Source organism: Mesoplodon mirus (assembly GCF_964341445.2).
Source record: "Mesoplodon mirus genome assembly, chromosome: 3".
In the NCBI taxonomy this organism is placed as follows: Eukaryota; Metazoa; Chordata; class Mammalia; order Artiodactyla; family Ziphiidae; genus Mesoplodon; species Mesoplodon mirus.
Window position 1 is genome coordinate 40903497 of NC_138978.1, and position 17645 is coordinate 40921141.

The 17645-nt window shown below is 41.7% G+C and overlaps 1 protein-coding gene across 2 annotated transcripts in view; it reads right to left on the reverse strand.

Moving 5' to 3' along the window:
* Positions 1-16269, reverse strand: part of TESK2 (testis associated actin remodelling kinase 2) — a 135223-nt gene extending 118954 nt beyond the window's left edge. For both annotated transcript variants that reach the window (XM_082613345.1, XM_082613344.1), the window contains exon 1: positions 15942-16269. The gene's annotated coding sequence lies outside the window, so the exon portion shown is untranslated. The remainder of the gene's footprint in view (positions 1-15941) is intronic.
* Positions 16270-17645: the final 1376 nt, after the last annotated feature.

Sequence of the window (17645 nt, forward strand, 5' to 3'; positions counted from 1 at the left end):
AAGTAAGTCACACAGGTCAAAGGTGGGAACGACAGGGCTTCCCTGGTGGCGCAGTGGTTAAGGATCCACCTGCCAATGCAGGGGACACAGGTTCAAGCCCTGGTCCGGGAAGATCCCACATGCCGCGGAGCAACTAAGACCACGAGCCACAACTACTGAGCCTGCACTCTAGAGCCTGCAAGCCACGGCTATTGAAGCCCGTGTGTCTAGAGCCTGTGCTCCACAACAAGAGAAGCCACCACAATTGGAAGCCCGTGCAACATAACAAAGAGTAGCCCCCCACTCACCACAACTAGAGAAAAGCCTGCACACAGCAACTAAGACCAAATGCAGCCAATAATAAATAAATAAATTTATTTTTTAAAAAAGGCGGGAATGACAAACATATCAGATGTCACAAATCAGTCAAATAATATGAAGAAAAGTGTCCACTGGATTGGACACTACAGAGGCCAGAGTTAACTCAGCCTACTGAAACAACACCACTAACAAAGAGCTCACTAATTCCTCCATGCCTGTTCTATTATTGAAAAGTTCTGATTGTTACAAAGCTTTTTCGATACAAGGAAAGGAAAGCATAGAGAAAGCACAGTACTATATTCAACTTCTGACTCTGAAGGAGAATTAAGAATTTTAACAACTAAATACAATAATGATACTTTACTGGATCTTGATTTGAACAAACTAGTTATAAAAGAGAGCTGGGGAAATTTTAATAAGAACTACTATTAGCTGATAATAGAAAGTTCTATTAATTTAAGTGTGATAATGATATTAAGATTGTATAAGACTTCCTTTTGGAGATGCACACAGAAATAGAAGTGAAATATCATGTCTCTACTTGTGGTAAAATATATCAGAAAAAAAAGATATAGTAAATTTTACAAAATGTTAATTGTTATATACAATTCTTATAGGGGTAAATGGGTGTTTGTTACATTTTTCTCATAATAGTAACAAAAAAGGCTTCAGAAACAAAAGATGATAAACTATTTGTCAATTTAAAAAAAGAATCCTGAAAAACTGAAACCATTTCCACTAAGATCAGGAACAAGACAAGGTTGCCCACTCTCACCACTATTATTCAACATTGTTTTGGAAGTTTTAGCCACAGCAATCAGAGAAGAAAAAGAAATGAAAGGAATCCAAATTGGAAAAGAAGAAGTAAAGTTGTCACTGTGTGCAGATGGCATACTATACATAGAGAATCCTGAAGATGCTACCAGAAAACTACTAGAGCTAATCAATGAATTTGGTAAAGTAGCAGGATACAAAATTAATGCACAGAAATCTCTTGCATTCCTGTACACTAATGATGAAAAATCTGAAAGAGAAATTAAGGAAACACTCCCATTTACCATTGCAACAAAAAGAATAAAATACCTAGGAATAAACCTACCTAAGAAGACAAAAGACCTGTATGCAGAAAACTATAAGACAATGATGAAAGAAATTAAAGATGATACAAATAGGGGCTTCCCTGGTGGCGCACTGGTTTAGAGTCCGCCTGCCGATGCAGGGGACACGGGTTCATGCCCCGGTCCGGGAAGATCCCACATGCCGCGGAGCAGCTGGGCCCGTGAGCCATGGCTGCTGAGCCTGCGCATCCACAGCCTGTGCTCCGCAACGGGAGACGCCACAACAGTGAGAGGCTCGTGTACCGCAAAAAAAAAAAAAGACGATACAAATAGATGGAGAGATATACCATGTTCTTGGATTGGAAGAATCAACATTGTGAAAATGACTATACTACCCAAAGCAATCTACAGATTCAATGCAATCCCTATCAAACTACCACTGGCATTTTTCACAGAACTAGAACCAAAAATTTCACAATTTGTATGGAAACACAAAAGACCCCGAATAGCCAAAGCAATCTTGAGAAAGAAAAATGGAGCTGGAGGAATCAGGCTCCCTGACTTCAGACTATACTACAAAGCTACAGTAATCAAGACAGTATGGTACTGGCACAAAAACAGAAATATAGATCAACGGAACAGGATAGAAAGCCCAGAGATAAACCCACGCACATATGGTCACCTTATTTTTGATAAAGGAGGCAAGAATATACAATGGAGAAAAGACAGTCTCTTCAGTAAGTGGTGCTGGGAAAACTGGACAGCTACATGTAAAAGAATGAAATTACAACACTCCCGAACACTATACACAAAAATAAACTCAAAATGGATTAAAGACCTAAATGTAAGGCCAGACACTATCAAACTCTTAGAGGAAAACACAGGCAGAACACTCTATGACATAAATCACAGAAAGATCCTTTTTGACCCACCTTCTAGAGAAATGGAACTAAAAACAAAAATAAACAAATGGGACCTAATGAAACTTAAAAGCTTTTGCACAGCAAAGGAAACCATAAACAAGACGAAAAGACAACCAAGACAACCCTCATAATGGGAGAAAATATTTGCAAATGAAGCAAAGGACAAAGGATTAATCTCCAAAATTTACAAGCAGCTCATGCAGGTCAATATCAAAAGAACAAACAACCGGGCTTCCCTGGTGGCGCAGTGGTTGAGAGTCCGCCTGCCGATGCAGGGGACACGGGTTCGTGCCCCGGTCTGGGAGGATCCCACGTGCCGCGGAGCGGCTGGGCCCGTGAGCCATGGCCGTTGAGCCTGCGCGTCCGGAGCCTGTGCTCCGCAACGGGAGAGGCCACAACAGTGAGAGGCCCACATACCGAAAAAAAAAAAAAAAAAAAAAAAGAACAAACAACCCAATCCAAAAATGGGCAGAAGACCTAAATAGACATTAGATTACCAACAAACACATGAAAGAATGCTCAACATCATTAATCATTAGAGAAATGCAAATCAAAACTACAATGAGATATCATCTCACAACAGTCAAAATGGCCATCATCAAAAAATCTACAAACAATAAATGCCAGAAAGGGTGTGGAGAAAAGGGAATCCTCTTACACTGTTGGTGGGAATGTAAATTGATACAGCCAGTATGGAGAACAGTATGGAGGTTCCTTAAAAAACTAAAAATAGAACTACCATACGACCAAGCAATCCCACTACTGGGCATATACCCTGAGAAAACCATAATTCAAAAACAGTCATGTACCACAGTGTTCATTGCAGCTCTATTTACAATAGCCAGGACATGGAAGCAACCTAAGTGTCCATCAACAGATGAATGGATAAAGAAGATGTGGTACATATATACAATGGAATATTACTCAGCCATAAAAAGAAATGAAACTGAGTTATTTGTAGTGAGGTGGATGGACCTAGAGTCTGTCATACAGAGTGAAGTAAGTCAGAAAGAGAAAATCAAATACCATATGTTAACATATATATATGGAATCTAAAAAAAAAAAATGGTCATGAAAGACCTAGGGGCAGGACAGGAATAAAGACGCGGACCTACTAGAGAATGGACTTGAAGACATGGGGAGGGGGAAGGGTATGCTGGGACAAAGTGAGAGAGTGGCATGGACATATATACACTACCAAATGTAAAACCGATAGCTAGTGGGAAGCAGCCACATAGCACAGGGAGATCAGCTTGGGGCTTTGTGACCACCTACAGGGGTGGGATAGGGAGGGTGGGAGGGAGGGAGACGCAAGAGGGAAGAGATATGGGGATATATATATATGTATAGCTGATTCACTTTGTTATAAAGCAGAAACTAACACACTATTGTAAAGCAATTATAACTCCAATAAAGATGTTAAAAAAAAAAAGAATCCAGGGCTTCCCTGGTGGCGCAGTGGTTAAGAATCCATCTGCCAATGCAGGGGACATGGGTTCGATCCCTGCTCCGGGAAGATCCCACATGCCGCAGAGCAACTAAGCCCGTGTGTGACAAATACTGAGCCTGCGCTCTAGAGCCCGCAAGCCACAACTACTGGAGCCCATGTGCCACAAATACTGAAGCCCACATGCCTAGAGCCTATGCTCTGCAACAAGAGAAGCCACAGCAATGACAAGCCCATGCACCGCAATGAAGAGTAGCCCCCACTTGCGACAACTAGAGAAAGCCCACGCACAGCAATGAAGACCCAACGTAGCCATAAATAAATAAATAGCATCACAATTAAGTTAAAAATCTCAAGATCTACTAAAAAAAATTTTGCTAGAATAAAACAATAAAAGAGCTTAGAGGGAAGAGCAGATGATATACCACAGCAAACTGTGCTAGATAATTCAGAAAAGATCTAGTGATGGCAAAGATACTGAAATTGAAAAAGCATGTAAAGACATAAAATTTCATGAAATGAAAGCAGAAAAAAATTTTTTTCTAAAATAACACTGTTACATATTATTTAAAACATACGTATGTGACCAAAATAAATTAATCAAGACAAGTTTAAAAAATTCTGATTCCAGCTTAGTAGCTGAATCATCTTGGGCATGTTACTTAACTTCTCCCCCTCATTTATAAAATAGAGGCAAATATTAACGATATCTCACTGAGTTATAATGAGAATTAATGACAACACACTAAGGAATTAAAGGATAAAAATGCATAAATGAAGCAAAAGGCAGGGTGCATAACACACAGTAAGCATTCAATAAAAATGAATTCCCTTTCCTCTCTCTTCCCCGGCCCAAGCTTAATCCTAGTTCTGGATGCTGCAAGTATACAACAAATTAAGTCTGGTTTTCTTCTTTATGATACCTTTTCAGTTACCAAGTTTTCTCCAGGGGACATATACACAAGTCTTTCAAGTTTTCCATGAAACATGGCATCAAGAGCTCCCCGGTTATCTTCTTTAAAGTTTAACCTTAATTGCCCTCCAAACTGTCAAAGCTCCTCTAAAACACAATAGCAAAACAATGTACACAATATTACATATATGATCTAACTAGGACAGAATTGAGTAGGATTATTATTTCCCATAATCTGGATATAAAAAACATAGTTTCTGATCTTCTAAGTACACTAAATGTGTCTAAAACTTTTTATGCTGGAACATGAAGCTTGACACAAGATCAACCGATTGATATTAGACCCATTCAAATAAGCTGAGATGCTAAAGTACTAAGAGGATTATGAATTTCCAGGATAGGACTTCCCTAGTGGTCCAGTGGTTAAGAATCCACCTGCCAAGGCAGGGGACACAGGTTCAATCCCTGGTCCGGGAAGATCCCACATGGCGCAGAACAACTAAGCCCGTGTGCCACAACTACTGAGCCTGCACTCTAGAGCCCGCGTGCCGCAAGTACTGAAGCCTGCGTGCCTAGAGCCCGTGCTCCACAGCAAGAGAAGCCACTGCAATGAGAAGCCCACACACCTCAACGAAGAGTAGCCCCCACTCGCCACAACTAGAGAAAGCCCACGCACAGCAACAAAGACTCAACGCAGCCAAAAATAAATAAATAAAATAAATAGATAAATAAATAAATAAATTTCCAGGATAATCTTTATTTTGATAAATTTTCCTATTTGATTTTAAGAAGACCACTTAGGTCAAATAGGCAACTCACCTCTTCTGGTAAAGTGGTTAGAAGTCTATTTCAGAGGCTGGGAAAGAAAGCAATCAAGAGAAAAAGGAAGTTAGATTCCTGGGGTTAGGGCAGGCTCTTCTATAGTTTACATTACAAAGGTCAAAGGAGGAATCTGATAAAAGGCAAAACAAAATTAATAACATGAAGTATTGTCAAAAAATATTCACCAAAAAATATTTTTCAACCTTATTTCTCTCTCAAGTGTATTATTTCCACTAAAGGGAATATACTTTATAGCCATTAAAAGTGACAGTTACTGGGCCTCCCTGGTGGCGCAGTGGTTGAGAGTCCGCCTGCCGATGCAGGGGATACGGGTTCGTGCCCCGGTCCGGGAGGATCCCATATGCCGCGGAGCGGCTGGGCCCGTGGGCCATGGCCGCTGGGCCTGCGCGTCCGGAGCCTGTGCTCCGCAACGGGAGAGGCCACAGCAGTGAGAGGCCCGCATACCGCAAAAAAAAAAAAAAAAAAAAAAAAAAAAGTGACAGTTACTATAAGCAGACATAAGATAAATGTACAAGAATGTATTAACTTACATGTTGTCAGTAACAGAAAAAAACTGGAGACAATCCAAATGTCCATCAATAGAGTAGGTTAAATAAACTGGAGTACATCCAAATAGTGTATTATATAGTCATTAAAAGAATGAGGTAAATTCTATATATACTAACATGGAGAGATGTCCAAGTTTCACTGTCAAGTGACAATACCAATATATTGGTATTGTCACTTGACAGTGTCACTGTTGGCAAAATAGAATGTATAGTGCAATCGTATTTTTATTTTTTAATATAATAGTAAACAGTATATATCTAAAAAAACAATTTAAAGGAATGCATATATTAAACTTTATCTTGGTGGAAGAGGTGATTATAAGAAAGACTCTTTTTTTAAAAAATTTATTTTTGGCTGTGTTGGGTCTTCGTTGCTGCATGCGGGTTTTCTCTAGTTGTGGCAAGCGGGGTCTACTCTTCCTTGCGGTGCATGGGCTTCTCATTGCAGTGGCTTCTCTTGTTGTAGAGCACAGGCTCTAGGCGCGCGGGCTTCAGTAGCTGTGGCATGTGGACTCAGTAGTTGTGGTTCGCAGGCTCTAGAGCACAGGCTCAGTAGTTGTGGCGCATGGGCTTAGTTGCTCCCCATCATGTGGGATCTTTCCGGACCAGGGTTCAAAGCCATGTCCCCTGCATTGGCAGGTGGATTCTTAACCACTGTGCCACCAGGGAAGTCCCAAGACTCATTTTTTATGGAATAAATTTCTGTTCAGTTTTTTTTTTTTTTTTTTTTTTTTTTTTGCTGTACGCGGGCCTCTCACTGCCGCGGCCTCTCCCGTTGCGGAGCACAGGCTCCGGACACACAGGCTCCGCGGCCATGGCTCGCGGGCCCAGCCGCTCCGCGGCATGCGGGATCCTCCGGGATCGGGGCACGAACCCGTGTCCCCTGCATCGGCAGGCGGACTCCCAACCACTGCGCCACCAGGGAAGCCCTGTTCAGTTTTTTTACAATGATCTTGCATTACTTTTGTTTAAAAAATGAAGATTAAAAGCTTAGAACAGGGCTTCCCTGGTGGCGCAGTGGTTGAGAGTCCGCCTGCCGATGCAGGGGACACGGGTTCGTGCTCCGGTCCGGGAAGATCCCACATGCCACGAAGCGGCTGGGTCCGTGAGCCGTGGCCGCTGGGCCTGCGCGTCCGGAGCCTGTGCTCCGCAACGGGAGAGGCCACAGCAGTGAGAGGCCCGCGTACAACAACAACAACAACAACAACAACAACAAAAAGCTTAGAACAACTAAAAATCACCCTTTCATCCCTCCCACTACAATAGCTTAGACTACATGAGATGAAATTTATATGTTAAGTAGGAAGAGGGAGGGGCAAAAATACAAAAACTGAATAATCAATGATTATAATTATATAAAAGTATGCACTGGAAAAAATAAAGGAATTATACCAAAGTGATAATGTTATTTTGGGTTGAAAATTTATGACTTATTCTTTACTCTTATTCTAAACTTTCTGTAATGTTATATTGACAATAAATATAGCAAACTGAACATAATTTCACAATCAATGTATAATGAACATGAGTCTCTTAAAGCATTTAATTATTAATGTACAGAAATACAAATATAAAAGCTGACCTGTAGTAATTCGACCAAATTCATATTAACTACAGCATACTCCCTGGCATTTCTTTAACTTTCTGAAAGGGGTTTGCTTCCTTAAAATATTTTCTTTCTGATTTAAATTCCGGAAAAAAATTCCAATTCCAGTTAAAAATGTATTCTCTAATGTAACTATGGAGCTTTAAGAGGACTTTTAATGTGATTTCCTTATACTTGTTGTAAAGCTTCAACAAGACCAGAGCCTTACCATGCCAGAGAGTTATCTGGTCTTAAGAATCCAAAGGAAAGAGTACATAACTATTATAAAAGGTATTTTCAAACAATGCCTATTTTCATAGTTCTTTAATATATATACACATATATTTTTTTCAAATAAAGGGTCATATTCCAGTCTGAAATTTCACTTCTGTTTAAATACAATTGTCTTTGATAATATCTCTACTATTTCATAAGCATGAAAGATTTCAACATCATTTCAGACTAATGGGAAGGAAGCAAACTGCAACCTGTAACAGTTCACATAACACACATGACAGTTAAAAAAAAAATTCAATGGCGGCTTCCCTGGTGGCGCAGTGATTAAGAATCCGCCTGCCAATGCAGGAGACACGGGTTCGATCCCTGATCTGGGGAGATCCCACATGCTGCGGAGCAGCTAAGCCCGTGCACCACAACTACTGAGCCCGTGTGCCACAACTACTGAAGTCCGTGCGCCTGGAGCCCGTGCTCCGCAACAAGAGAAGCCACCACAATGAGAAGCCCGCACACCGCAACGAAGAGTCGGCCCCGCTCGCCACAACTAGAGAAAGCCCACATGCAGCAACGAGGACCCAACGCAGCCAAAAATAAAACTTTAAAAATTTTTTTTAAAAATTCAATGACATTTGCTGCATATAAAATTCCTTAGCTTGGCATTCAAAGACTTTGCTCTACTAAAACTGGCCTAATCATTAGCCCCCAGACTTAACCCTCCTTTCAAGTGTAGCTTTCCCCTCCTAACTTGGCTTAAGTGATGTTCATCTCATTCCAGCTGTTGTGCTCAGTTAACATCTTCTTGGTCCTCCTATCTTCACTCTCACACCTCTCCCAATCTATTCTCTAAAATAAGTAAACTTTTGAGAACTTTTCATGTGTGATACAAAGGCTCTTTCTTATCTGCCCCCTGCCCACATCTCCAGCCTCATCTATCTCTATTCCTCTACCCACAGACACAATCTGCTCCAAACACAGAGAACTACTTGTAGAGTCTTGCTCACACTTCAATACCTAGAAGGAATATTCCTTCTCCCTGGCATGTTCTTCTTGACCTCTTCTACATGGCTCTCCAGTGATCATCTCATATGGGAAGTGTTCTCTGACCCCTCAATCTCTTTTTTCTGTGTTTTGATAATGCCTTCCACAAAGCTCTGTTATTATAGTTATCACACAGTATTTTAATTGTTGCTTATCTGTCTCTTTCACTGGACTCTGAGTTCCGTGAGGGTTAGACTTGAACTTACTCACCTCCAAATGAATTATGGCATACAAATTTTAATACTACTATATGAATCAAAATCTACAGTGGATAAAAAAATGAAAATAAATAAGACATTGAGATTCCATACTTCCTATGTAAAAACATATTCATTCTTTCATTCACTCAGTCAACAAATATTTATTTAGCACCTACTAAGGGCCAGGCACTATGCCAAACCCTAGGGAGTTGGTAATGACAATGCAAACACATACACAAAAAGAATCCTGAGGGCTTCCCTGGTGGCGCAGTGGTTGAGAGTCCGCCTCCCGATGCAGGGGACACGGGTTCGTGCTCTGGTCCGGGAAGATCCCACATGCCGCGGAGCTGCTGGGCCCGTGAGCCATGACCCCTGAGCCTGCGCGTCTGGAGCCTGTGCTCCGCAATGGGAGAGGCCACAACAGTGAGAGGCCCACGTACCGCAAAAAAAAAAAAAAAAAAAAAAAAGAATCCTGAGAGTCCAAAATGTTAACATTGGCTATTAACTCTTTGAATCTTGGGGAGATTTGAATAATTTAAAATCATCTCTATTCCCCAATTCCTCCTCAATGAACATGCATTAATTTTATAATCTTACACACACACACAAAAGTGAGGGGTCCTCCCAAATTACAAATTCCTACCAATCAGTAGGAATACAATACCCAAAGTAAATAATGTGCAAATTTGTCAACCATAGCTAATGTGAAAGCAAAACAATTTTTGAGAACTTTTAGTCAGATTCCAATTATACCTAATACAAAGAACAACAAAGACTAAAGTATGCAAAAATACTTCAGGATTTCCACTGTGCCTTACTTTTGAAAAAGATCCCATGCAAATTGTCCAAGAAAAACACTGACCACAAGATCAATATCACCCTAGTTTCCCACACTGCAGAAAACAAAAATTTGTCATCCTATTCCATTTAATGCAGGAGAAGAGATGACAACCTCTATACAATTTGTTCAGAAGACAAATTAATAAGTAACACCATATTTCATCTGTATAATGATTTACAGTTTACAGTTCACAAAGCACTCTGACCTTCACAATAATTCTATTTTCTTGTTCCCACTGGATAGATTAAAAAACTAATGACTGAGATGAAGAAGGTCTTTCTAACTATGACTCAAAATCCAAAAGCCATAGAAGACAAGATTGATAAGTCTGTCTACATAAAAATCTGAAAGTTTTGCATGGGAATAAAAGAAGTCAGAAGACAAATGTCAAAATGGGAAAATATTTGCAATACATACCCCAGACAAAAAAATTTATCTTATCACATGTATATATGATATATATACATATATAAATACATATATATCAATACATAAATAAATATATATACATATTTATATCATATATAAAAAGAGAGAGAAACTTAAAAATCAATAGGAAAGAGACCTATGACTCAAAAGAAAAACAGGTAAAGAATTTAAACACGTAGTTTACAGAAAAGGAAACATGAGTGATCAAACAATATAAAAAGATCCTTAACCTTAACATAATATTTTAAAACTTAAAACTACTCTGAGGTATCATTTTTCTCTATCAGATTGGCAAAAATTCAAGTTTGATAACAGTAAAACATAATCTTAGTAACACCAATCCTGAAGCCAGAATACTTGGTTTGAATTTCTGCCACAGTAACTGTATGATTTGGGCAAATCACTTAAAGTCTCTATTCCTCAAATTATTAATCTGAAAAATGGAGATAATAACAGTACCTACCTCAAAGGATGTTATTAAGATAAAATGAAGTAATGTATATAAAGCACTTAGAACAGTATCTGGTACACAGTAAGTACCATGTAAGTATTAGCTATGATACAGCTAATGGTGAGTGAACAGGCAATGCACATTTTGGAGCAACCCCAAAGGGAAGCAATTTGGCAACATATTTCACAATTATAAATGCATATATCCTTTGACTTAGAAATCCCACTTTCTATAAAGTGATCCCACAAATATCCTTGCACACATGTAAAATGACACATGTTCAAGGGTCTCCATTACAGAATTGCTTATAATATCAAAAGAGTAGAAGCAACACACATGTACAACAATAAGGAACTAGTTAAATTATGATACATCCATTCAATGAAATACTGTGCAGATTTTTTGAAAAAAAGCAGAAACTCTCTATGTACTGATCTGGAAAGATCTCCAAGATACATTAAGTGAAAAAGCATTTGGGGGGTAATGGGTTGAAGGTGCAGAACAGTGGGGACTATGGACTAACTTTTGCATGAAAAGTAGGAAAAATACATTCATAATTGTAAGCGTTTGCCTAAAGGAAGTCTAAAAGAGTGTAAAGAAACCAGTAAAAGTGGTTGGGCAAGGGACATGGAACTGCATGGATGAGGAATAGGCATAGGAGTGAGACTTTCACTGTTTATATAAAATATATAAATATTCGGCTATTTATTTAACCATTTGAATGTATTACCTATTCAAAAATTAAATTTAAAAAAACTAACGCTCAGAGGATAAAAAATTTGCCTACAATCATATAACTAATCATAACAGGGTTGATGACAGTTAGGACTTCCGTTTTTTTCCTTATATCACACTGCTTTTCTGAAATTTTCAGGAATGTAAGATTTAAAAATTATCACAAGTAAGTCTTTCTCTGAAACAACCACTCCGAGTGCTCAGTAGAAATAACACCAGTGAGACTACATTGACGTCATCTCCATATGATGACTTGGAAAACAGTATAATACTCATTGTTGGCCCAAAACATTCACCATCACCCACACTATACAATGTAATACTTGGGCTTCATTTACCAGAAGGAGACAAAATTCTCATAAAAGCCCTTATCATAGATTTCAAATTCCAACACAACATTCATTTTGCAGAAAGATGAAATGTACGACACGAAGATTATATTTATAAACACTTTCACATAGAGAAAAAATAATTAAAACAAGTCAGCTTTCTACTCTAAATAAGTCAGGGAATGAGTACATGTAAATATGTAAATGTGTAATTTACTTTTTACAAATAATGTAAGTACAAAATGTCACTGGGGATACTGGGTTGGAGATTCCCTAGTCTAGCTTCTCAGCACATACACTTTTAAACAGAACTAAACAGGCCTATCATATTCCAAATCACAAAAGATCTGTGTTTGAGACCATCCCAAATAGACATCTGTTTGAGAGAATAATACATCATACATACAGGGCATCAAGTATTTAAGGATCTCGACATTAATTCACACACAAATATCTGTACCATCTAGTACTGCTTTTAAACAAGTGCCAAGGAATGTCCAACTCAATTCTGGGTCCCTTAGTTCTGAGCAGCCCCACATATAGGACCCATTATCTCCTCTGTTCCATTTCCCGCTTCATAGTGGGCAACTATGACATCCATATTGATGACATATCAATATCCTTTATAGCCCCTAAACCTCCCACTACTTCAATAATCTATACGTCTATTCCCCTTCAACAGCACTGAGACAGTTACACTCTGGTTTTTTGGGTTTTTTTTTAAGTTTATTTATTTATTTATTTGTTCATTCGTTCATTCATTCATTTATTTTGGCTGCGTTGGGTCTTCATTGCTGTGCGTGGGCTTTCTCTAGTTGCAGCGAGTGGGGGCTACTCCATTGTGGTGCGCAGGCTTCTCATTGTGGTGGTTTCTCGTGTTGCAGAGCATGGGCTCTAGGCATGCGGGCTTCAGTAGTTGTGGCTCGCGGGCTCTAGAGCACAGGCTCAGTAGTTGTGGTACACAGGCTTAGTTGATCTGCGGCATGTGGGATCTTCCCAGACCAGGGCTCGAACTCGTGTCCCCTGCATTGGTGGGCAGATTCTTAACCACTGCGCCACCAGGGAAGTCCCTACAATGTTTTTTGTTTTACGTTGAAACTATGTTTATACTGAACTCTCAGCTTTCTCATTCTATTTTTCTTACAAAACCGAGTCTTCAACCACATTTCTGATTGTCTCCTTATTCTCCAAGCCCCAATGAAGGTTTTATTTCTCACAGCCCCAGCTCTGACGCTCAAAGTGCATCATACCATCATACCTCCCACACTACCACTAGCAATGTAAAATTACTCTCCATTTTACCTTTCTTTCTTGTAAATTCTAATTCTGGATCAACCCAATCATCTTTTTTGCCCTCTTGCTCTTAGGCTGCTGGAGTGGAAAATGCATGCTCCTGGGCCCCACTACAAATATATATTTCTAACTTTAACTGGGCTTAAATGTGTCAGCAATCTTTTTTATTTAATCCTTAATCCAGGGACTTCCCTCCCTGGTGGCGCAGTGGTTAAGAATATGCTTGCCAATGCAGGGGACACAGGTTGGAGCCCTGGTCCGGGAAGATCCCACATGCCGCGGAGCAACTAAGCCTGTGCACCACAACTACTGAGCCTGCGAGCCACAACTACTGAGCCCACACGCCTAGAGCCCGTGCTCTGCAACAAGAAGCCACCACAATGAGAAGCCTGCACACTGCAATGAAGAGTAGTCCCCGCTCGCCGCAACTAGAGAAAGCCCACGTGCAGCAACGAAGACCCAACGCAGCCAAAAATAAAAATAAATTAATTAATTTAAAAAAGAATCCTTAGTCCATTCCTCTTTCATTTTCCATTGAATATTTCCATGGCCATAATACTCAAGCCAGAAACTCACCATAGTTCCTTCAGTCTCCAAAGATAATTGACGTCTCCACAGATAACTGATCACATCAACAAAATAAAACCATCTTTTAAACTCTCTCACCTTCCTTCCCTCCTACCACATCATTATCCATCTCGATGTCTATCCTTTTGGTGTCAAAGAATGAAATGCCCAACATATCTCCTAAATAAAATTTCCCCTCAACCTACCATACTAAAAAGAAAAACACACATGTGCCATAGTGGAAAGAACACAGGTTTCAGAGCTAGACAGACTTTTTCAGATTCTTGCCTATAGCCTTCCCAACTGTAAAAGAGGGATACTGATACATAAACAAGGCTGTTGTGATCTATAACACATCTTTATGATACCTGGCATATAGCATAACCTCAACAAAGGTGTTTCACTACTATCAGCTCTCCTTCACAACCACAGTTGTTGAAAGAGTAATTTTAGTCACTGTCTCACATTTGCTCCTCAATCCATCCCGATCTGACTACTGCCATCATTCCCACCATCACGCTATCTAAAGTGTCTTTCAAAGAAAGCAAGTGATCTCCTAATTACTAAATTCAGTGGTTTCTTCCGAATTCTCATTATACTGGTCATACACCACATCATACACTGATGGTCGCCCTCTCCCTTCTTGAAACCCTTTCTTCCTTTGTCTTCTATCATAATGCCATTCTGTTCCAGTTCTTGTCCCACTGTTTTTTTTTGTTTTTTTTTGTTTTTTTTTTGCGGTATGCGGGCCTCTCACTGTTGTGGCCTCTCCCGTTGCGGAGCACAGGCTCCGGATGCGCAGACCCAGCGGCCATGGCTCACGGGCCCAGCCGCTCCGCGGCATATGGGATCCTCCCAGACCGGGGCACGAACCCGTATCCCCTGCATCGGCAGGCGGACTCTCAACCACTGCGCCACCAGGGAGGCCCGTCCCACTGTTTTAACCTCTCTTTCTCAGTGTCTATTACCCTTTAAACGATATTCCTTCTGGTCCACAGCCCTTTTCTTCTCTTCTTTCAGTATTACCATCCCATACTAAGGCTTCAAATATCCCCCATATATATACTCTTTGTTGACCCTCAAATATATGTATCCAGTTCCAAACCTTCTCCCAGTTTTCAGACCCAAATTTCCATCTACCCACAATGATACCTGAAAAACACCTCAAACTAAACTTGTCCAAAACCACATTCATTACCTTCCCTCAAAATTGCTTCTTTATGTTCCCTATTTCAATTAACACTACCAAACCATCCCATCAGCCAAGTTAGAAATCCCCCACTAACTCTCTCAACTCTATTTTGAAATCTCATGGAACTGCATGCCATTCTCTTCATTTTCCTACCACTATTCCCCTCTGACCTGGATTAGCACACTACTTTCCTGCCTACCTAGGCTTTCTGCCTCCACGCTCTTCACTTTGAATTCTTCCTCCATATTTTCACCAGAGATAATCAACCATACCAAACTCCTGCTTAAAAGCTTCAATGGCTTCCCATACCTACAGAATAAAGTCCAAATTATTTAGCAAAGTTTTTTTCAGAGGGATAATTGAAAGGTTTTTAAATTCGACAAACCCGGTTTCACTTCTAGCTAAATCTGAATACTGGCTTAGTTCAGAGTGTTCAAAGTTAAGGGTAAAAGGCAGAGGAGGGAAAAGGAAAGATGCGGAGAGGAGGGATGACAGGGAAGGAGTGAAAAAAAGGAGTCAGTAGTGTCTGAGGGGAGGGAAGTATCTTTCGAGGGTAGAAGTGGGTGTTTTCGAGGGTGTTACGTTTGAGAAAAGTGAGGGAGTCCAGATCTCTGAGCGAGCTGACAGGGTGGAGCTGGAGGTCTCAGAAACGGGAGTTCTCCGAGGAAACGAAGAAGTCCTGAGTCTCTGAAGTGGGGAAAGTGCCTGAAGGAGTCGGGGACCAGGTCCCAGATACGAAGGAACTTCTACGTGTTCCGGGCCTCTAAGGTGAGGAGGGAGAAGGCGCGGGGCGGGGGGGAGGAGCCGCCCCGGGACCCTGAGGGAAGTGAAAAGAGTAGGGGAAGGGGTCGAGGAGTGTCCCCAGCCGCTGAGAGGAGGCTCCGGGAAGCGAAGGAGTCTTGCCAGTGCTAAAAGACCGGAGCACCAATGCTCCGAAGCCCAGGCGGGTGGCAGCCGCGCACGCGGGCCGGGGTGCCCCGGGTTAGTGCCCCACGCGCTCCTTTGGCGTTACCTGAGGCGGGACTGAGCAGCCAGAGGGGTGCCTGCGCGGGCGGGAGGGGGAGGCGGAGGCAAAGAGGGAGCATAGTAGCCCTCACAGCTCGGAGGCGGCAGCGGCTCTTAGCCTGCGGAGGCGGTAGGGCTCCCTCGCGCAGAAGCCGGCGACTCGGCTGGGCCAGCGGCGGCGGAGGACGAGGAGGCTACTGCCATGACCCCGCAGTCGGGGCCGCTCCCCCCGCCTGTTCGGCGAGGCCAGGAGAATGATCCGGCCGGCGAGCCAAAGAGCGCAGCTGGAAGCGCCCTGGGCTGCCCGGCCGCGAGCGACTGAAACTCCTGCTCAGGCGGGCAGGGAAGCCAGAGGCGGGGTTTCAACGGTCACGCCCCTCTTCTCAAGCCCTCCCTCAGAGCAGCCAATCAATCGTTAATCCTGGAAAAACGAGCTAGTGGAATTGCCCAATTAGCACTAGGAATGCCACGTGGTATGAGGGTGGACACAATGGGCGTTCAGAAAAGCCAATCATCAGCCCAAAGCGCCAACTCTGGAGGAGGAAGGGAACCAATAGGAAGGAAGTAGAAGTAAAAACAGAAGAGGCAGTGTGCGGGAAAGGCGGAACCAAGGGCGGAACCAAGAAGGAGGGAATACACCTGGGGAAAACCCGAGCCCAGGAGCCTCTCAGAGGGCGGGACAGTAAACACAAAATGGGCCAATCAAAATGCCAAACATATAAGCGCTTGGTAATTGATAAAGGCAACAGAAAATGGATTCTACTGGCGCGGCTTTTGGCTTGGTGAAGATATAGCTGAATAAGGACTTGAGTAGGCAAAAGCCGTACGAACGCAGAGTCGGACAAGATCTCACTATAGTGTGGAGGGAAAACTGAAACAATTATTAGCGACTTGAGATAGTAAGAGCAATGGGTATAAATGCTGAGCGAGCAATACCTCTAAACTAAGAGATTCGATTTGGTGAAGCCTTCTTCCAGGAGGTTAACACTTGAGCTGGCTTGAAAACAGGGTAGGGAATAAGAATGTTATTCAGCTGTTCAACAGGCACATATTTCCTCATGCTTTCCATACGCCTGGACCTCATGCCTGAGCAGATTGAAGCTTCCAGGGCAAGAGCAGGCAAACAGTGGAGTATGGCCTTCCTGCACCCACGTTCCCTGGGGTTAGAGACCTCCTTTCTGCCATCTTTAGACTTGCCTCCTGTTGGAAGGGTCTTGACAGATGAGTGGGATTTGAACAGTTGGAGTATAGGTGGTGTGCATTTTTGGTGGCAATAAAGTTTAAGAAAGATGTGTGGTAAGAGATAGAATGGAGAGAGAAGAGGTTAAATGTGGGTTGTTTAAATGCCAAACTTGTCCTTTCTTTTTTATGCTGTGAGAATTATCAGAGGTTCTTTAGCAGGAGAGTAGCCTTTACAGGACACTGTTTTAGGAAGATTGATAGCTCACAGGATCTCTAAAGGGAGAAAAGAGGTCACCATCGCCCAGTCCCCTTGGCAAGCCTTTTCTGTATCATTCTCCTGGCAACAAATCATGTGCTGCCACCTGGTGACAGTTCAAATACCATTGTTCCACATTGCTATTTAGTGTTTCTGTTGGAGCCCTGACACCCTTGCAAACCTGTCTTCCACAGACCTTGATGCAAAGTAGTTGATAAATAAGTAGAGCACTGGTCGCAAGTAGATTAAATAGTGCCATTATGCCAGATATAT